Below are 22668 nucleotides of genomic sequence, written 5' to 3' on the forward strand. Positions count from 1 at the left end.
TACTCAGATTTGTGGAATCGCTGGTTTCATGTTGGCCTCTGCTATACCACAAACTCTGCAAGGGACACCTGTTTTGCTGATCACTATATCCCCAGGACCTAAAAGAGCACTGCAAGATGCTTGCAATGCAAAAGTACTGAATCAATAAACGAGCAAATGGACCAAAGAAGTCCATTCTATGTGGGCGTGGGCTTTCTGTCTTACCTTTTGAGTCACGTGGAAGGAAAAACTGGGAAAGATTGGCAATTCAGTTTTCTGCTTTACTTGAAAGAGAAAGAAGAGAGAATGACACACTAGTATGCACTGTCATTGTAACTGGCAGCAACTCTAATTAGACATGGGTCAGGGGAAAGCCACAACCTGAGGCCCTGGGTCAAACCTAGCCATGCCACTCATTTACACATCGATGGTTGCTTTCTGGCCAACTGCAGAGCTGAGTAGTTCGTCCAGATCACAAAGCTTACAATTTTTATTATCTGACCTTTTACAGAAAGTTTGCTGACCTCTGCATTTGACAAGTGAGCACACTCAATAACATGATTCCCAATAATTATATTAGCATTACTTTGCCATTGAGGAAATCCATGTCTGTGTGGCTTGAACCCTCTGTGGACCTATCTAATGAACAGGTCACTGCTAACGTGCCAGCCCAGGATGCTGCGGACTGAGGGAAGCTGAGGACGAACTTAATGGATTCCTTCCTGGACCCGGACAGAAAGGAGAACTCTATGCAGCGCCGTTAACTTTGCACTGCCTAACAGTGTACAGCAATAAAAGTCCAAAGCTTAAAAATTCCACGTACTACATTTCTGATCATTTTAATGTGAGAATTTCCTTTTTTTATAGAAATTTGTTGTTCACAAAATTTGTCATTCAAAATCTCTACAAAACTGTCCTTATTCTCACAATAAAATGTTCTATCTGCAAATACCAGGGTCCTGAGTGCCATACATGAGGGGTTGTCCTTCTAGTTCTAAACACTGGTGACTTTTCCCGTGCAGGAGACTTCCTCCTCCATATCCTGAATATATCCACTAGAGCTGCGAAAACCCTATCTCTCGTTAAGGATTTTAGATAACCATTTCCAATGCTGGGCATCATGATAGGATAGCAGAATTATGAAATGGTACCACAATCCCACCATTGAAAATAGGTGAGACCCATGTGGCACAAGACCCAGAAAAGAAACCAGGGGAAAAATTAAAAAAAAAAAAAAATAATAACACCAAGTAGCTGTCTGTTGGCTGTGCTCAAAAACCTAAACAATGATGCTAGACTCTGGTAGATTGAGGATGGACTATGTGGCTAAGTCTAGAGATTCAAGGCTGTCTTCCTTCTCTTCATTTGAAAATGCCCCTCCATCTGCACTCCCAAAACAGTCCCGGAGGAGATGAATGTAGAAAAAGACAGAGCAAGAGAAAGTTCTGTGCTTGCCTGGACCTCAGCACCGCAGAAGTCCGTAATAGGGCAGGAATGTCAGAGAAGAGAGCACAGGAGGGAAATGGCCCTGGGGTATCTGAAGTCGTGGGTATTAGGTCTGATTCCTACTCGGGTGACCTGAGTGTAGAAGGGAAAAGAAAGAATGAACTCCCTCTGACCTTCTGGTGCCCAGTGATTCCAGACACTAGAAACAAAACCAGGAATGTATCCTGGAGCCTGGCTTTTGAGACCAGTATTCCTCCTACTTGTTGAGTGGGCATGGGGAAGAGTTAAGGAGGCAACTTTACCTGGCATGGATGCACATGCTATTGGTCAGGAAAAGGCTACTTCTTTGGGGTAAAGTTGCAATGGGTAGAAGCAAAAGGAACTGGGCTTGATTTCCATCTATTACTCACAGAGACCACATGGGGCAGGGTAGCTTACCAAAGACAGAATTCAGATCACCTGGACATCTAAGACAAATGCTATGTTTACAGCGCCCCTTTAGATGGGAGGAAAATGGGACACAGGACTAAAGAACCTCTAAGGTCCTTTCTCGCTCTGATTGTTTGATAGCTGAAAGGCAGGTAGAGATAAGGAAACTGCCTTTGGAGGCAGGTACACTGAAGGAAGAGGCATATTCACAGAGAAACTGAACACAAAGGGGGAAGAAAATCTACAAAAATCAGGAACTCAGAAATAGAGCAGCTTATGACCATGGCGTATAGAATCTTATATTTTTAAGTAAACCCTGTGGGTCCACACATCAGGAAAATGAAGAGCCATGTTCAGAAAAACTTGCTTAAGGGTGGGGGAGATTGGATAATATAGGTTAGTTTGTCATCAACTTTGAGAAAATCTCCATTTGAACTTTTTGGCATTCCAAGTTAATTTCAGTTAAGGAAGGTAAAGGAATTTCGTCCTTTAGAAGCATAGTGTTCATGGATAGTACTTGGCAAAAGAGGTTCAAAATGAGATTTATGGTATAATTGCTCCCAAGTAGCAACCAACAGCTCACCAACAGCGGAACTGAAATAATTATTTTTACCCAGGAGCCCCATGTTTCTTGGTAACTATTGCCAGTAGCAGGGTACTTCTGTGAAACAAAAGAGCCAGGCAAAATAGATTTTTAAGGAAGAAGGAGGGTGATAAGGAGGAGGAAAAGAATTGTATGTTTACCTTAGGCAGGCAAAGTTTATTTGGAGTTGCAGTTCCTGTTTTTCGTTTTAGTATTTATTTATTTATTTATTTATTTATTTATTTTGAGACAGAGTCTCACTCTGTCACCCAGGCTGGAGTGCAGTGGCCTGCCTCAGACTCCTGAGTAGCTGGGATTACAGGTGCACAGCACCATGCCTGGCTACTTTTTTTTTTTCTTTTGTATTTTTAGCAGAGACAGGGTTTCACCACGTTGGTCAGGCTGGTCTTGAACTCCTGACCTTGTGATCTGCCCGCCTCAGCCTCCCAAAGTGCTCGAATTACAGGCATGAGTCACCGCACCTGGCCTTTACCTTGGTTCTAATGGAGTACTAGGAGATCAGTGCCCCACACCCCTCTTCTCCAGCCCGCCCTGCTCCACTGACTTCACTGCACAGAACCTCCCACTAGGATTCTTCCCTGTAGCGTACCTACTCCAGCTTGGAACCAAGAGGCAGCCCCATTGGTTTAATTATTTCTTACAACGGAGACAAGAGTTGTATTTTTAAGGATTATCGTTAGTAAATTAGAGCCAAAAAAGAAATTGAAAGAAAATGTGATTAGTTTGGAGCAAATAGTTGTTAGAAGCAATCTGAAACTTAATTGTTCACAGTCCTCACTTATTATTCCTCCTCATTAGCCTGTCTGAAGAGCTGGAACCTCAAGGTATCTTTGGGAATTTCCCTGTTTCTGCTTTTATTATCTCCTCCCTTTCCCCAGGGTTGGTGCTGGAATTAGTTAAGACTTTTGGGGCTCTTGGGATGGGGCTGTTGGAAGGGTGAATGTAGTTCTCTCTGTCAAGCAAGGTTTTCAAAAAATCCTTGATTAGCGGGAACCTGATGTTCATTACACACAGAGTCACACTCACTTGGAGAAGCAGCAGCTATTAGAGTGTCACAGGCTAGGAGCCTTTGATCGTCCAGGCTGCTCACATGGGCAGAGGATCTTCTGGAAGCTGTCAATTGGGTTCTCTTGCATAAATATATCTTTTTAACAATGTCTGTTGAGATTCTTTAATTGGGGAATTGATACTAGAACAAAAAGATTAATATAAAATGATTCTAGAATGATGCCCACATGAAATTTACTGTAACAAATGAAGCAGGATTATGCAACTTAAGAGAGATGTATTAACTTTAGCTTTCATTTATAATGATAATGTGTGATTATAATAAAGCACTTTTATATATACAGAAAAATATGTAAAATGTATCTTCAAATCCATCATGTTTAGATAACCACCGTTAAGATCATATATAGAGATTGTAATGTGTATTTTATACGTAATCTTCTGTTTTGCTCTTTTTCATTCAACACTTTAGCAATAGCATTTCCTCATGTCATCAAAACCATTAGAAAATATGCCTTTGATTTCCAAAACCATATGGAAACTACCATATGGAAAATATCATAATTTAAAAAATAATTATCTTATTCTTGAACATCTGGAATGTTTGCAAATTTATTATAAATAAGGGTGAATTTTTTACACATTCTTCTTTCAAATCTATGATTATAACTTTAACAAGGGGTGAAATTACGTAATCAATGGTTACAAGTTGAAACAAGTTTTTAGGAATATTGTTCTAAATTTACTTTCAGTGAGGTTTTCCCAATTTGCTAAATTGCTTTTTAGCAAGATTTGACCCATTTGTAGTCCCAACCTCACTCACCTAAGAGGGTCAGCCTCTCTACACTTGAATATTATTATTGCATTCATAAATACAATAACTCTGCTGGCAACAACAACAACAAAAAATTAACCTGCATTTCCTTGATCCACATAAAGATTGAACATTTATTTTAAATGACCTAGTTATATTTCTTTTCTTTCCTTTTCTCTCTTTTCTTTTCTTTTTTCTTTTGAGATGGAGTCTCACTCTGTTGCCCAGCTTGGAGTATGGTGATGTGATCTTGGCTCACTGCAACCTCCACCTCCCGGGTTCAAGTGATTCTTCTGCCTCAGCCTCCTGAGTAGCTAGGATTACAGGTACAAGCCACCACATCTGGCAAATTTTTGTATTTTTAGTAGAGATGGGATTTCACCATATTGGCCAGGCTGGTCTCAAACTCCTGACCTCCTGATCCACTGCCTATGTTGGAAAAATTTCCAGCACAGAGAAAAGCTGAAAGAAAATATAGTGATCAACTATATATCCGTTGCCTAGATTCAATAATTGCCAACATTTTGCTTCATTTGCTTTATCTATTCCCCTGAATTTTCAAGTTTGCTTCATTACAGCTCTCCCTTAGCCTGGGCTCAGAGCCACCAGATGTCAAAGCTGTTTGCAATGTTGTCCTACGCAGGTATGACTGTCTTCTTCTGGGGATCCCTGGTTGAATATTGTATTTGTTCAACTCAGGTTAGGCTCTAGAGTGGCCTCTGCTGCTTTCAGGTGTTTATTTTCCAACTTTATGTCAACTGAAATCTTTTTGTAGTCTCTGTATTGTAGCCATGATGTAGATATTGATTCTGCGTGATTATTTGTTCTCAAAGTTGGCGGCTTCTTCTTCTTTTTCTTTTCCTTCCTCCTCCTCCTCCTCCTCCTCCTCCTCCTCCTCCCTCCTCCTCCTCCTCCTCCTCCTCTTCCTCCTCCTCCTCTTCTTCTTCTTCTTCTTCTTCTTCTTCTTCTTCTTCTTCTTCTTCTTCTTCTTCCTTCTTCTCCTTCTCCTTCTCCTTCTCCTTCTCCCTCTCCCTCTCCCTCTCCTTCTCCTTCTCCTTCTCCTTCTTCTTCCTCTTCTTCTTCTTGAAAATGTGAGAAAAGATATTTAAGCAGCCACTAGTCAGGTACAGCAGTGTGTGCATGTAGTTTCAGTTATTTGTGCTGGGACTGCATGTGAACACCTCTGTATGCAATGAGGCAGCAGGGCCACTTGAGCCATGGAGTCCAGAGGCTGTAGTGCATTATGATCATGCCTGTGGTAACCACAACCTGGGCAATTTAGTGAGATCCCATCTCTTAAAAAGAGTATTAAGCTGCCACCATTATTCTATGGGAAACCTGGAAATGTCTGTCTTTCTGCTGATTTGTAAATGTCCTTTATACATAAAGAGGATTAGTTAGACATCACAAAGAGTACTCTTTCTACTTATCTTTCTCTTTCTTTTTCAGGTTTTTTTTTTTTTTTTTTTTTTTTTTTTTTTTTTTTTTCTGAGACAAAGTCTGACTCTGTCGCCCAGGCTGGAGTACAGTAGTGTAATCTTGGCTCATTGCAACCTCCACTTCTCAGGCTCAAGCCATCCCCCTACCTTAGCCTCCGAAGTAGCTAGGACTACAGGTGCACCACTACCGTGCCCGCTCATGTTTGTATTTTTTTGCAGAGATAGAGGTCTCACCATGTTGCCCAGGCTGGTCTCTACCTCCTGGGTTCAAGTGATCCATCCACGTCGGCCTCCCTAAGCGCTGGGATTACAGATGTAAGCCACCGCCACTGGTTACTCTGCTTATTGTTTCCTTGTAAAATTGTGTTAATAATCTAACACATCAGACTTTTAAAATTATAATTTGTCAAATTACTCTCAGATGTCAAATTAATGGGTACTTTTTAGTGATTTTTTTTATCTTTCACATGTGTGAGAAAGCATTTCCTGCCCAGAGATTAGGTCACTATTTGGCCATATTTTCTGCTGATTTTATCTCTCTCTTTCATTTATAATCTTTTAAAGTATCTGAAGTATGCATGGTCTATAGAATACAGCAAGAATCTTCAGAGGCTTTTTCCCCCAAGTAGTTATTTTTCCACACAGTTGTCACATAAAAAATTGCTTCTTCAGTGATTTATGATCTTTCTTTACTATATGATTAAGTTCTTATTAATGTTTACTAGGGTCTATTTCAGAGATATGCACAGTGTTGTAAGGTTATTTATTATGACATTATTTATACTAGTGTAAATTGGAAAAAGTTAGATTTTAACTTAGCAGTTATGTTACCACTGCCCAATGTAATACTATGTTGCAAAAATGTTACAGAAGTGTATGTATTGATACATAAGGTTGTTTAATTTGTATTGTTAGGGACAAATGCAGTTTTTATATGTGTATGTACGTATGCCTATATGTTTAATCCTATGTTTTAAAACATTTATTTCTAGCCAGCCGTGGTGGCTCACACTTGTAATCCCAGCACTTTAGGAGGCTGCGGTGGGCAAATCACCTGAGGTCGGGAGTTCGAGATCAGCCTGACAAACATGGAGAAACCCCGTGTCTACTAAAAATACAAAAAATTAGCTGGACATGGTGGTGCATGCCTGTAATCCAGCTACTCGGGAGGCTGAGGCAGGAGAATCAGTTGAACCCGGGAGGCAGAGGTTGCGGTGAGCCCAGATTGCGCCATTGCACTCCAGCCTGGGCAACAAGAGCGAAACTCTGTCTCAAAAAAAAAAAAAAAAAAAAACCAAAATTATTTCTGAATATTTACATACAGACATACAGAGGCAAAAATCTGGAAGAATACTTTCAAGCTGAAACTGTTATCATCTTTGAGAGCTGGAGTTCTGCTTAGATTATTATTACTCTTATCTATATTCCTTGATTTTTCTACAATAAATATGTAATATTTGGAAAGCAATGTTATTTTGTTTCTGTGAAGTAATCATAACTAGATTAACATTTTGCTAAATTTCATTCCTGTGTATAGGATTAGATTCTGCTTTGGGTACATTTATAATCATACTTAATTAACCTCTGGATCTGAGGAAAAGGCTTAATTTAAGGCCTATTTTTGTTCAACCATAGAATTATTATGATAATGAGAAATAATAATTCATAATGAAATTGTCTATTTTAAAGCCTCAGCCAGGCGCGGTGGCACATACCTGTAGTCTCAGCACTTTGGGGAGCCTAGGCAGGAGGATCACTTGAGGCCAGGAGTTTGAGACCAGCCTGTGGAACACAGCAAGACCCATCTCTACAAAAAAATCCCACAAAAAATTAGCCAGGCATGGTGGTGCTGGCCTGTAGACCCAGCTACTTGGAGTGGGAACTGAGGTGGGATACACTGAGCTATGATGCACTCCAACTGGGGCAACAGAGCAAGATCCCATCTCAAGAAAGAAAAAAAAAAGCATTATCACTAGGCCAGGGTGGATGTATCCTCACCAATTTTGAGTGGAATAGACATAGTCAATTCAATTGGTTCCGGGGTTTTAGAGTGATTTATCTTTTCAGACTTTCCTGGTACATTGGGAGTGGTTCTCTTGATCACTGCTGAGGATAGGTGCCGGCTTCTACCATTCCAGCAAGATCTTTGTGTTGGGTTTTCATTTAAAAAATTATTATTATTTTTTGTCTGTGAAGATATGTCTCAAAGAACAGTTTTTTTCAAGGTAAGCCCTCACATATCTAATAATATCATTCTGTTGTCTTCACATATGGAAAGAAACTTAGCTATGCACAAAATTCTTTTGTTTTTTTTTTTGAGACGGAGTCTCGCTCTGTGGCCCAGGCTGGAGTGCAGTGGCCGAATCTCAGCTCACTGCAAGCTCCGTCTCCCCGGTTTACGCCATTCTCCTGCCTCAGCCTCCCGAGTAGCTGGGACTACAGGCACCCCCCTCTTCACCCGGCTAGTTTTTTGTATTTTTTAGTAGAGACGGGGTTTCACCGTGTTAGCCAGGATGGTCTCGATCTCCTGACCTCGTGATCCGCCCGTCTCGGCCTCCCAAAGTGCTGGGATTACAGGCTTGAGCCACCGCGCCCGGCCGCACAAAATTCTTGAGACACAACCTTTTCCCTTCAGAATCCTGCAGCTGTTGCAGCCTTGTCTTCTAGTGGAATTGGCTCCCTTCTTAGATAGCCTATAATTTCTTTCTGGCAGCTCTTAAGAAAAAGAGTTTTATTTTTTTAAACAAATCCATCTTATTCAAATATTCTGTGAGTATATATTTAGGTGTGCATCTATGTTCCTCAATTCTGTCTGGTATAAGTATAATACTTTCTGTGTGCATAAAACAGAATTAGACGTTTTTGGTTCATTTATTTTTCTTGATATATTCTCTGTAATTACACGTTTGTTGCTTCTTTACAATGCCCTGATGCCTTCCTTAATACCAACTATAATTATACATTGAGTCTATACTTTTTGTTGGTTGCTGTTGCTTTTGTTTCTTTTGTCCTCCATTTTTTTTTTTTTTTTTTTCTTACCATTTCATTTGCTTTGTCCTGTCTCTGAATTCTGGGAGAACAGTTCAAATTGTCTTGTGTATTAATGATTACATGGACCTTAGCATCATTTATATTCTATCAGTGCTAATGATGTATTTATGGCTTCCTGTTACATCTTTATTTTTCTGGGATTAATTTCTTACAGGATCCAGCTTGACTTTTTTCGATGTATTTCACCGCTTTTTAACTTTGTTGTCTTTCTTTAGATGTTCTGTTCTTTCACAGAAGTCAAGGTTTTCTGATGCTATTCAGGAAGGTTTTTGTTGTTGTGGTTCTACTCTAGTTCCAGTAAAAGATCATGTAAATGATTAGAACACACAGACACACAGAGGGAAACAACAGACACTGGGGTCTTTTGGAGGGTGGAGGGTGGGAGGAGGGAGAGGATCAGGAAAAACAGCTCGTGGGTACGAGGCTTAATACCCGAGTGATGAAATGATCCATACAACCAACTCCCATGACAAAGTTTACCTAGGTAACAAATCTGCACTTGTACCCCTGAACTTAAAACAAAAGTTTAAAAAAAAAAAGGAATCCCATTCAGAGACTTTCTCTTCAGTGTTTAGCATGAATGAATTCTGCTTTTCCTTTTACTGCTCTGCTTTTATTTTTGTTTTGTTGTTTCTCCGTGGGGGCCATTATTTATCTCATGGTAGAGCTTACTGCAGAGAGGGTAATTGTTCTTAGCCCCAACATCTGTTCACCGAGGTGCTGATTTCATGCTCTCCCGAGATCTACAGCTGGATGGAAGCTTGATGGCCACGTTTCTCATCTAATTCCTGATATCCAACTGATTCTCCTATTTTGTGATATTTCTAAATTGAATTGAAAGGTTTTTCTGGACTGCAGGTTACAGAGTTAGGCCATATGCTGTCGAAGTTTGTTATTTGGCTAGCATAGTATTTTTGATCTGTTTCATATTATTCTTAAAGATTTAGTATTTTTATTTTAATTCGTTTAAATGCACGAAAGGCAAAGATATTAAAGGCACAGTTATTTGAATTTTTATGTTTCTATACACATGTTTCACCACCACTCAGGTGAAGATATAGGCTTTGTGCCTCTTCCCGATCAATAACTCTCGTTCTAGCAGTAACCACTGTTCTGACTTCTTTCTACAAATCAGTTTGCCTGTTCTTGAGCTTTTCTAAGGTGGACTCACACAGTATGTACTTAGTTGCGTTTGACACTTAGAATTCACCATTATATTAGGGATATTCATTTATTTTGGCACATTTAGTAGTAGTTTGTTCTTTTTCATTGCTGTATAATATTGCATTGTTAGGAAATGTCACAGTTTGTTTCTCTTATCTTCTGTTGGTGAGCATCGGGGGTTTCCACTTTGGTGCTCTGATGAATAAAGGTGTTATGAACATCCTTGTATGTTTTCATGTTGGATATTATTGACTTCTCTTTAGTATATACCTGGGAGCACAAATGATGCATTGGGAATGTGTGCACAGTAATTTTGTTGCCATTTTTAATTAAACTTTTAATTCTGAGATAATTGTAGATTCACATGCAGTTGTAAGAAATAATACAGACAAATCGCAGATACTGTTATTCCAGTTTCCACCAATGGGTACATATCGCAAAAGTGTAGTACAACATTACAACCCAGATTTTGACACTGATGCAGTCAAGATACAGAACACTCTAACACGGAAAAGCTTCCTCGTGTTGTCCTTTTGTAGTCACACCTACTTCCCCCTCCTTCTCCCTCCTTAAACCTGGGCAACCACTACTCTGTTCCCCATTTCAATAATTCTGTCATTTCAAGAGTGTTACATAAATGAATATGCAACCTCTCGTGGTTGGTCCTTTTTACTCAGCATAATTCTCTAGAGAGTCTTCCAGGTAATTGTGCTTGTTGATAATTTGTTGCTTTTTATTGCTGAGTTGTGTTTCTTGGTAGGGAGGCACCACATTTTGGTAAACATTTGCCTACTGAAGGACATCTGAGTTGCTTATGGTTTTTGGCTGTTAAGAATAAAGCTGTTGACCTGGTGCAGTGTCTCATGCCTGTAATCCCAGCACTTAGGAGGCTGAGGCAGGCGGATCACGAGGTCAGGAGATCGAGACCCTCCTGGCTAATATGGTGAAACATCATCTCTACTAAAAATACAAAAAAAAAAAAAAAAAATAGCTGGGCGTGGTGGTGGGCGCCTGTAGTCCCAGCTACTCGGGAGGCTGAGGTAAGAGAATGGCGTGAGCCCGGGAAGTACAGCTTGCAGTGAGCTGAGACAGCTCCACTGCACTCCAGCCTGTGCAACAGAGCAAAACTCCGTCTCAAAAACAAACAAACCAAAAGGAATAAAGCTGTTATGAATATTTGTGTACAGATTTTTGTAAGAATGTACATTTTTATTTTTGGAGAATAAATGCCCCAGAATGCAATTGCTGGGTTGTATGGTAGTTTCATATTTAGTTTGTTAAGAAACTGCAAAACTATTTTCAGGAGTAGTTGTACCATCTGAAACTCTCATCGGCAATGTACAAGTGATCTAATTTCTCCTTGCCAGCATTTGTTGTTGTCATTATTTTTTGTTTTAGCCAGTCTGATAAATGTTCAGTGCTATCTCCTTATAATTTTAGTGTGAATTGCCCTAATGGCTAATGACACGGAACATCTTTTCTTGTGCTTATCATTATTTGCGTATCCTCTTCAGTGAAATGTCCCTTCAGGTCTTCTGCTCCTTTTCTGTTTTTTAACTGTTGAGTTTTTTAGAATTCTAGACACTCATCCTTTAACATATATACGGTTCGCAAATATTTTCTTCCACCCTGTAGCTTGTCTTTTTATCTACTTAACAGGGCCTTTTACTGAGCAAAAGATTTTAATGTTGCTGAAATCCAGTTTATCAATTTCACCTCTCATGGGTCGTACTTTGGTGTCAAATCTAAAAACTCTGCCTAGCACTAAATCCTGAAAATGTTATCCTGTTTTTAAATAAAATTTTATGGTTTTACGTTTTACATTTAAATCTATGATTCATTTGAGTTAATTTTTTGTACAAGGTGTGAAGTTTAGGTTGAAGTTCAATTTTTTCACTTATGGCTGTCCAAATGCTCCAGCATTACTTGTTTAAAAAGTTATCCTTCCTCCATGGAATTGCTTTTGCTCCTTTGTAAAAAATCAGCTGGAAATATTTGTATGGATCTATTTTTGGGTTCTGTGTTGTGCTCCATTGGCCTATGTATCTATCCCTTTGCCCATAGCATACAGTGTTGCTTACTCTAGTTACTGCAGTTATATTAATACAATGAAATTTGAAATTGGATAGACTAATTTCTCCTACTTTTTTCTCCTTTTTCAAAAAATATTTTAGCTATACAAGTTTCTTTGCGTTTTCACATAAATTTTATAATAATCGTGTCTATATTTAAATAACATTTTATTGAGATTTGCATAGGAAATATGTATATCGTTTTTGGGGCATTTGACAGCTTCAAACCATCGAATCTTCCAATTCATGGGCATTTTCATCTCCTCATTTATTTACATATATTTATATTTATTTCACCAACATCTGGTGGTTTTTAGAGTATAAGCCTTGCACATATTTTATTAAATTTACATCTAAGTTGGCCGGGAGCAGTGGCTCAAGCCTGTAATCCCAGCACTTTAGGAGGCCAAGATGGGCAGATCACTAAATGTCAGGAGTTCGTGACCAGCTGGCCAACATGGTGAAACCCCGTCTGTACTAAAAATACAAAAATTAGCTGGGCATGATGGTGGGCACCTGTAATCTCAGCTACTTGGGAAGCCGAGGCAGGAGAATCTCTTGAACCAGGGAGGCAGAGGTTGCAGTGAACTGAGATTGCACCACTGCACTCCAATCTGGATAACAGAGTGAGACTCCATCTCAAAACAGAAACAAAAACAAAACAAAACAAAATTTACACTTAAGTATTTTATTTTTCTAAGCCAATACTATCTTAATTGGTGTTGTATGTTGAATTTCAATGCCCAACATTTGGCCATTTGGATTTGTTCACTGGTAAATCTTTTTTAATATTGTTATCTTGTCTCTCTTTAAACAAATCTTTCAAATTTTCAAATTCTTTTTTTGTTATGTCTTCATTTTTATACAATTTACGTTACAAAAGTTGCCAAAATATTACAAATAATTCCTATATATCCATCACCCTGCTTGCCTAAATGAAAACAAATTTCTCATAATCAGTACAATTATCAAAACCAGGAAGTTAGCTTTGATATGCTACTGTTCATTAATCTACACACTTTAGTCAAAATTTTCCAACTGTAAAAATTTAGTATTGTCCCACTACTGCTCTTTTCCAGGATCCAATCTCGAATCCCACATTTCATTTACTTTTCATTTCTTCCCTAGTCTGGAAGAGTTCCTCAGTGTTTCTTTCCTTTCGTGGCCTTGATGATATTAAAGAGTATTGGCCATTTAGTTTCACCTCTTGTAAATTTATATGTTAACACACATATAACACACACACATATACAGTGTAACTGAAATACAGACACACGTATAGCTAAATACAGCGCTCACAATCAATAATAAAGTAACTGATTTGTTTTTCTAAGACCACCAGAGCGGGCACAAAAGAACCAGCGAGTAGGCAAGTGTAGGAGCAAAACTGCAAGTTTATTTTGGTCACCTAAGGTGTGGGGAAGAGGTCTGTCGGCCTCCGGCAAAGAAGGCCGACAGAGTCCCTGGTGGGGGCTCTCGGACGGAGTTCCTGCAGTCCTGACATCCCGACAGGAGTGGAAGACGGAGGAAGGCCGCCCGTGGCGTCCCTCCGGAGCGGCTTTTCTAGGAGTGGGAGGGCAATAGGCGGGGCACGGGCGTGTCGGGGGGGCGTTCCGCAGGTGCGACCAGGTAAATCTTGGTCTCTTCGGATTGACGTCACCTGGCGCATGCCCAGTTGGTCTGCACCTTCCCGGGCGCCGGCTGCATTTTTGCGGGCGCGGGAAAAGTTGGTGAAGAAGAACTGGAAGTGCACCATCTTGCCTCCGTTCGTCCAAACGGTAACTGTCTTTTGTTTTTCTTTTATGGAAGATATAGGCTCTATGTTCAACCTCAAGAATCTCTGCTTTTTAAATTTTAGAAGAAAATTTAAAATGTCTGTCATCGATCTCCTTTCTTTCTTCTTTCTCTCTGCATCCTTCCTTCCTTCCTTTTCTTTTTGTGTTTTCCTTTTCCTTCCTTCATTTTACAATATAGATCATTGTTTTAAAAATATAAAAGATTAATCAATTTTATTAGGATAATTCTACTCATCCATACATATTTAAGTGGATATATTGTCTACTCTCAGTCTTCTTTCAGGTATAATTCCTTCATTTTTGGTGTCTTTCATTTATTTTATTTACTCTGTTACACTGTTTGTTCTAGAAATGTTCCTGTGTTTTTTTTTTTTAACTTTTGAAATGGAAACTTCCAATCATACAGAAAAGTAGAGAGGATAGTATAATGTACTGCCAGGTACTCATCACCCAATGTCATCAATTATCACTATATTTTTCTGAATCATTTTAAAGCAAATCTCTATATATTATTGTACCCAGAATTACTTCAGTATGTGTTTATCATAGAGATTCTTTTTACCATAATTATCATATCATACCTAATAAAAGAAGCAATACTTCTTTTATATCACTTAATATTTAAATTCCATACAGTGCATATTTACATTCTCCAATTCTCTCAAAATATCTCTTTTACAATTGGTTTGTTTGAATCAGCATACATACAAATTCTAATTCTAATTCTTTCTCTCTCTTTTTCTTTTAATGATGCCCTCGTTTCCCTTTGTGAAACCATTGATATTCTGCAGAAACAAAGTTATTCGTAGCATGGAAAATTCTACATTCCATAATTGGTTCATTGTATGATCACAGTATTGTTAACTCATTCCTCTATCTCTGTTTATGTAATAAATTACCACAAACTCAGCAGCTCAAAACAACACAGATTTATTACCTCACTGTTTCTGTGGATTAGAAGTCCAGGCAGGACCTAGAGAGATCTACTTAGGGTTTCACAAAGCTGCCATTAAGGTGTTGGCCAGGTCTGGGTTCTTACCTGAGGCTCAGCTGCTTCAGGTAAGCAACTGCTTACCATTGGAAGCAACTGCTTCTCCATTCGTATGGTTGTTGATAGCGTTCAATCCCTTGCAGCTGGAGGATGCATAGCAGTTTGCTCTGTTGAGAAGTGTAAGAATGAGAGATTTTGGTTGCAGGCAATAGAGGCCAACTCTCAATAATTTAAGCAAAAGAGCAATTTATTGGCAGGATTTCGATGGTTAATAGGATGGACAGAAATCCTGGAATGAAGATCAGGTCAGAAACAAGGTAGAAACCAGGGCTACTCTCTAGCTCTGTGCACCAGGAATTGGTAACAGTCACATCACGGTGCTGATGCTGGAAGGAAGGAACTCCAGCTATGCCTTTTCGTCTCAGATTGCTCTACTCAAGATCCAAAGCCCCCACATCAGAGCCTTAGCCCGGCTTAGAAAAGTCAGGCAGCGCAGAGTGATTCGCATCCTCACCAACCTGGCACACCACAGGGAAAAGAAGGTTTCCTAAAAGGAAAAAGGAGTGCAATTGCTGAAATGAAAATGAGGGGAAACAGAGTTGCAAAAAACAGCAAAAGTCTGCTATAAACCTTTAACTGGCTATCTTAACTGTAATTGGAAGGAGCCATGCTCTGTGGCCTTGCTGAGTTGTCAGGGGGAAGTGCAGAGAACCAGTGCTTCCCTCTGGCATCCTTTGCTCCTATCTGTCTCTGCTAGCAAGTACCATTTTTTAACAGCTTGGATTGCTTTTTGTGCAACCAGTGCTACCAGTTAACATCCTGCACTCTGTTTCCTCTGAGTGCACTTTCTAGTGTACTTTCTGTATTTGGGGTTGTTACATATTCAAGATGGACTCTTTTTTTTTTTTTTACTAATTTTTAAAGATTATCATATAACCATTATGTATATGTATGAAGTACAATGTAATGTTTTGATCTATGTATACACTATAGGAAATATTCAATCAAGCTAATTAATATATTCATCTACCCCACCAGCTTATGTTTTTGGTGGTGAAGATGTTAAATGGTTATGATATATCTTTATATACCCATGTTTGTCATGTATGATCTACTGTCTGTGATGGCCAATGAGATCCTCAGATCTTTGATGAGATGTCTAGAAATGGACACAGGTGCTCACGACTCCCCTTTTCCTCCTTCAGGACAAATGTCATCTCCTCAGAAGTCCTCCTGTGCCACAGTATCTAAGTAGATCACTGTAACTACCACCCCATATTGCTTAGTTTCTTTGTAACCTTTATCACAAGCTGACAGCATTTTGTTTATTTATGCAAATGCTTATTTTCTGGCTCCCTCCATGAAGCCACAAGCTCCTCTTTTTTACCTTCTATACCTGGCATTTAGCAAAGGGCCCTGCACATTGGAGATGATCCTGTGACTTGAATGAATGAATGAATGAATGAGTGAATGAGGTAGGAACAAATATTCAGTTTTTATCACATTTCACCCTTTCTCTTAGAAAGACAGTTTTTGTTTTAAGTCTCTGGTCTAACACGAAGAAGAGCAACACGCTCTACAATTCACTTTGGAAAGCCAATTTTAGGTTTTAGGCAAATGATTGGTTTTGTTCAAGTAATTAATATATAAAACATAATACATAATACATTAAACATAGTATATAACTCCTGAGTTGCTGGTATAAAATGCAGGATTGAAAACATTTGCATGTACTTGCTGAGGTCATGCTGCCCTTCTATGTTTTATAAACTGCTGTCCATCCCTTTATACGTCCTGTTTTTTCTTTCTAAATGCTGCAATAATTTGAGTTCACTAAATAATCAGAGTCAATAAAATAATTTTGACAGATTTCCTAACTGTACTCTGCACTGATTAAAATAAAATAAAATGCTCTAACATCTTGGAAGGGTGAAATGTATAATACAGTATTCATTACTTAAAAGAAATAATGATTGTGACTTTAGTCCCACCAAATTACTGTCTGATGTGGTTTGGCTGTGTCCCCACCCAAATCTTGTCTTGAATTGTAGCTCCCATAATTCCCATGTGTTATGGGAGGGACCTGGTGGGAGAAAATTGAATCGTGGGGGCAGTTTCCCCCATACTGTTCTCGTGGTAGTGAGCAAGTCTCACGAGAATTGATGATGTTTATAAGGGTTTCCCTTTCACTTGGCTCTCATTCTCTCTTGCCTGCTGCCATATAAGATGTATCTTTGTTCTTCCCTTGCCTTCTGCTATGATTGTGAGGCCTCCCCAGCCACGTGAACTGTGAGTCCATTGAAATTCTTTTTCTTTGTAAATTACCCAGTCTCGGTTATGTCTTTATCAGCAGTGTGGAAACAGACTAATACACTATCTCAGCATACTTCCATAGATAAGGTGAAAATTGCTCCCTGAAATTTAAATGGTACTTCTCAATCTTTCAGGAGACAACGTAATGCATGTGACTGATTCCCAGCTACCCACTTTACTGGCATCGCCTACATTCAACGTACAGAGAGCTGGGATGACAATGGAGCAACACAAAACTGTTTATGTGACAGGTAACTTCAGCTATGGTTATATGCTCTCATGTTAAGGAATCCAAAGATGTGAAAATACAAAATTGTAGAATATATCATAAATTCATTTTACAAAGGATAACTTCTATTTAAAACGGATTTGCCACAAGAACTTCCACCTTCTCAACAACATACTACCTAAAATACATTTAGGTAATATATTACTAACTTGCTGGAGAGGAAACTTACAAATGAGAAGGAAAAATGCATCCACTAAATTATTAAGAAACAATGAGACTGGGTGGGGTGTGGTGGCTCACGCCTGTAATCCCAGCACTTTGGGAGGCTGAGGTGAGTGAATCACCTGAAGTAGGGGATTCAAGACCAGCCTGACCAACATGAAGAAACTCCATCTCTACTAAAAATACAAAACAGCCAGGCGTGGTGGCACATGCTTCTAATCCCAGCTACTAGGGAGACTGAGGCAGGAGAACCACTTGAACCTGGGAGGTAGAGGTTGTAGTGAGCCAAGATTATGCCATTGCACTCCAGCTTGGGCAACAAGAGTGAAACTCTGTCTCAAAAAAAAAAAAAAAAAAGAAAAGAAACAATGAATGTCACAAGTTAAAGGCTATTCATTCTAGTCAAGTAACATTATCTGAATATGAACTAGGTGCCAGGCACTATTAGAGTAAAAAATCAGATGTGAGCATCAGTCATGGGCTGTATGTATCAGAGGCGCTTATGAGAAATCTATGAGATGAATTTAGTAATATCATTTGCAAAAGTATGTAATAAGTTAGTAGTGAAGTTTGTTTTGTTTTGTTGGGGCATGTCACATAGAGTCCATCTAAAGCCCAACTCAGAATTGCTACAGAAGACTAAAAGAGGCTCCTTCAACAGAAATGGGTTGAACACTAACAGATATCCCATTTTGTTGCAAAAACGTTTGGATTTATGGATGTTTCAAACTCACGTGGCTTACATTCTTCTTTCTCCCTTAGCATATGATAAGAGGTTAGCAGGTCCATCTATTACTGAGCCCAGATATGTAAGTTGATGGCATTTTGTTATATGGTTTATGTGCATATATGATATGTGCATAGAGGCTCTAGGAGAGGATGTAAGTTGAACTAAGCTGTATTGTGGGTGTGAGTGCAAGTGTGCATATGGATGCACACACTTGCTAAATAGCTTAGGATATTCACGTTCATCTGGAGATGATTCAAGATCTCCAGCATAAGTACCAGATGTCATTGGGTTCTCAGGACGACAAGAAGCAGAATAAATTGTTGAATGAGGTTGTTCAGTTAAGGAATTTTTTGTTTTACTTTGGTCTACTTCATTTTACTTTGTTTTTCATTCCTCTTGAGCCTCTTTTGATAAAGGCTCCCACTGCTTACTGTGGGTTGTGAGTTCTCATGGCCATAGGAGATACCTTGATAAGGAAGGGATTAGAAAAGATGTTTCAAACTAGAGACAAGTTTAATCAGTATATATCTTTTAAGTATTTACTCCTTACAATTCAGCTTGAAACATTCCACCACCTCTTTAGTGCTGCTGGGTTGTAACTGATAATTAAGATTGGAAAGCCAGAGGATATCAAGGTTATTTTTGAACGGGGGTTTTGGGGAATGCTTCATGGGGAATTTTCCTGACAGAGACCTCTCATTGCATTAGAGCTGAAATGTTATGTGCAATTTGATTCAAAAACTCATTTGGTGTTAGAATTGGAAGGAAAATTATAGGCAGAATAGTATAACCCCTATAATTTTTAGTAATGAAACAGAGCTATAGGAGGAAATAATGGCTTATCCATGGTTATAAGTAGTTACCAATGAAGTTCTGATATTCTCTGCTATCATGGACTTCACAGCTATGTGGAACTAAAGTGAAAACACTGGTCGTGGAAGAAAGAGTCTGGTATCACTGGTGACTTCCTCATTTTGTGTGGAGGGATTTACCTAGGGTAGTTCCAGTGCAGCTCATTTCTGCTGGTGGGTAGAGAAGCTTCTAAATGTGTCTCAAGAGCTACTAATGTCAGGAGCCTATTTTTACCAGACTTACTTTAACCAACGTTGCTTTGAAATTATAACAGACATTTTTGCAGTAATTTATTCTGTGTTCTTTTCATCAGAAAACATTATTGAATTGTAAATTTTAGAATAATTAAGATATACCCTGAGAAGGAAGATTTATGGTTTTGTCTGGCTGCTGAATTAATGCTTTCCATGAGAGAAAAGCTTTAAGTACTTACAATGTTTAGCAGGCCTATTCTAGTCTTTCCTTCTTTTTGTTTTTTTCATTCATTAATTTACTTTATTTTTTAAATGCACACCCTAGTTTGCTCACATGTGCAAAGCACTATGGTGGGTAAAGCATAATAATCATTAAATATTGATGTCAGAAAGTGCCTAGAAAGTTTTCAGCACATGATAAATATTCAATAAATGCATGTCTACATCTCAAATTTTCCCTAACATATAACATTCACTCATAGCACAATTTTTATTGCCCCCCTTTTATTCTGTTTTTCCCTGAAATTTACTCTTGAAATCTTCAAAATTATTTTATGGGTTCTTATATAAGATTATATATATACATATATGTATATGTAGTCAGAATATATAATTATATAAATTATTAAAATATTAATACAGTCTAATGTCTGCCAAACTATACATGTTATTATTTGTACCTTAAATGAGAGACTGATCAATAATTGAGTTCATCAACTTTTTTTCTTTTGTTTTTTTACAAAACTGTGGCATAGCGATTTAAAGAAAAATAATCACCTTGAAAATGAGAAATTAGGTAAGATTTGGAGGAGACTAAGTTTTCATGTGCCAATTCTATGCTGAAGTTTTTGGAAATCTGGATAAATGAATAAGTTCCTGGGAGAGTACAAATGACAAGAATTGACTCAAGGAGCAGGAAGCTTGCATCAATCAATAAGCTACAATTTTAAAAGTTGCTCATGGACTATTTCCAAAGAGATGCTAGACTTAGACCATTTTGCAGATGGACTTTCACATTGTTAAGGGATATATTATCTCCATGATATTTAACTGCCTAAAACACAGGAAAATATAGCTTTATTTTGCATCTGTAGCGTAACTCCAATCCCCTAACCTGAGAAATGCAACCCAGGCAAAGATCCATCTCGTTTATGAATATATATGCCACATTTTGGAATAAAATACTAGCACATTAAATTCAGCTGTATACAAAAAAGAAAAAAAAAATCAATGACTAATTCAGGGTTTGTGAAGTAATGCAAACATGATTAAAACTTGAGAAAATCCATTATCCTAGTTATTGCATCAATGGATCAAAGGTGGAAGCCTGAGTTATAAATCAACTTACTAGATACCAAAAAGAAGACTAGGTAAAATTCATTCCAAAAATTTTTAAGGACTCTTAATAAAACAGGAATCTAAGAATATTGTCTTAACATATGAAAGAATGTCTCTTTTCAAGCCAAATAATGAAAAGCATACTCCCATCATTTCTCCCAAATCCAAGGTGAACAATAATAATCCAGCTCAGTATGCCATTTCACAGAGACCACATGAGGTCTCCTAGCTACTTTCCAGAAAGAGCTATAAGCAGTTAATAGTTATAGACCAGAGGTAATACTGGAGATACTTTTTTTTTTTTTTCCATCCTGCAAATGGTTTTGTATTCAGGGCAAGAACTAATAAACACAGATGTCACTATTAGTCTAGTCATTTAATGCTATTCTACCAGCACTGTCCAATGCAATTAGACAAGAAAAAAAAAAGAGATAAACAATGCTAAAAATAAAGCAAACTTAAGCTTTGATTTTGTTTGTATTTTTTTGCCAATAATTTAATAATCTACCAGTATGACCTAAGGAAATAAACACAAAACAAGAAAATGAAATATTGTAGTTGATGATACAATTTGACTGGTTTTAAAATATACACAGAATAAATTGATAGTTTGCTATATATAAGCAATAATTGCAATGACTTCTTAATACATCATATATATTAAGTGTAAATTGGAGTCCAGGCTTTTGGCAAAATCATGACCAGGATTCCCATGAAGAGCTGGGGAAAAGATATACTGTCCTGGTTTGAAGGGGATGAGCTTAATTAATATTAATTGTCCCTCAATTTAATAAATCATATTTTTCTACAATTTTGAAACATTTAATACATATGTGTGTGTATACACAGGTGTGCACACACACATAACACATATACACCCCTAGTTACTATCACAGTGCTATATAGACCTATATGACTCAAACTGAATCCTTAAGGTCAGGTGTAGACCTTTTTATCTTTGGTTAACCCTTAATATTGTGAATGGCATACAGTAGAGCCTAAATAAATGTTTCATTCTTCAATTAATGAAAAAACATTAATGTGAATGGGAAAAGAAGTTATTCTGAAAAAAGTTATTGTGAATGGAAAAAAGTTATTGTTATCTCTTCCTATAATATTTAGGCAGAGCTGTCAACAAGCATTTTGCAGGTAGTCCCATAAGTGTATATTGCTGTATCTACCTTTTGGGTGGTTTAGAAAGAGGCAGACTCCAGAGTAATAGAATAAATAACTAGGAACTTCAAGGTTTCCTCATACACATCTAGGATCCCACAAGGATTCTTTTACTGTGTCTGGTGTTGAGAGGCATACTCTTAATAACCATTCACATGTCCTGTGTTAGTCAAAAGAAAGTTTAATAACTGTAAAAACACTTTCATCTGCTATCTTCTCATTCCTGTCAGGCTTTATGGAGCAGTGTGGTTTGAAGAGGACATGCATCTTAAATGAATGTTTCCTTTGGTTTTCTTTATTCCCAGTTAATTGAATTGGAATATCTATCATATCAGTTAGAATTGTATCAGTTACACTCAGCATGAAATGTGAACAACTTAATAATAGGTTTATTCATCAGATAAGAGCAGAGTCTAAGTTTGAGGTGTCCAAGGCCAATATGGTAATCTAACAATGCATCAAGGGTTCAATCTTTTTTTTGTCTTCCTGCTCTGACATCTTCAGCATGTGGCTTTTATCTTGATACCACAGGATGATGGCTTTACTTCTATCCACTGTGACTATGCTTGAGGCAGAAAAGGAGAGGGAAGGGGATAGAGAGGTAACAATCGGCTTAAGGAAAATGTCATCTGGGCCTGATTCTTTTCAAAAACTTTCCCGTATATCTAATCCATAGGCTTAACCATTCAATCTCATTGGCCAGAAATGGTTAGAAAAAGTGAAGAATATATGTTTCTTCCTAATCTGGTTTATGAAATCTAAGAAGTTTAAAATTGCTAATCTTATGAAGACACATAAGATTAGTTTGTCATGGTTTCCATTTT

The 22668-nt window shown here is 38.1% G+C and overlaps 1 long non-coding RNA gene across 2 annotated transcripts in view; it reads left to right on the top strand.

Moving 5' to 3' along the window:
- The first annotated feature begins 13727 nt into the window (after positions 1–13727).
- Positions 13728–22668, top strand: part of LOC117073028 — an 80563-nt gene continuing 71622 nt past the window's right edge. For both annotated transcript variants that reach the window (XR_004433065.1, XR_004433064.1), the window contains exons 1-2: positions 13728–13784; positions 17241–17357. This is a non-coding gene — a long non-coding RNA (uncharacterized LOC117073028). The remainder of the gene's footprint in view (positions 13785–17240; positions 17358–22668) is intronic.

Source organism: Trachypithecus francoisi, unplaced genomic scaffold, assembly GCF_009764315.1.
Source record: "Trachypithecus francoisi isolate TF-2019V2 unplaced genomic scaffold, Tfra_2.0 Lachesis_group4, whole genome shotgun sequence".
Lineage (NCBI taxonomy): Eukaryota > Metazoa > Chordata > Mammalia > Primates > Cercopithecidae > Trachypithecus > Trachypithecus francoisi.